Raw genomic sequence first — 407 nt, forward strand, 5'->3', positions numbered from 1 at the left:
GCTCCGCGGCACGTGGGATCCTCCCAGACCGGGGCGCGAACCCGGATCCCCTGCATCGGCAGGCGGACTCTCAACCACTGCGCCACCAGGGAAGCCCCCAGGAGATGTTTTGCAAGACTGATGGCGCTTTTACTTATTACTTCCTCACCGCGTCTCCCTCTCTGGCATCCAGACCCAGATAAGATGGTTTTTCAGAGGCACTCGTCTGCCATCTTCTCAGTCTACCGGCTTTCTGAATAAAGTCGTACTCCTTGCCTCAGCACCTTGTTTCCGACTCACTGGCCTGTCGGTAACATTAGCAATTCTACCCTTAGACCTTAGGTACATGCCAAGAACTGAAAACAGGTCCTCAAACAACCATGCGTACATAGGGGCTAACTGTTCATAACAGCACTATTTCCAAAAGG

Source organism: Physeter macrocephalus, unplaced genomic scaffold (assembly GCF_002837175.3).
Source record: "Physeter macrocephalus isolate SW-GA unplaced genomic scaffold, ASM283717v5 random_642, whole genome shotgun sequence".
Taxonomy (NCBI): Eukaryota; Metazoa; Chordata; class Mammalia; order Artiodactyla; family Physeteridae; genus Physeter; species Physeter macrocephalus.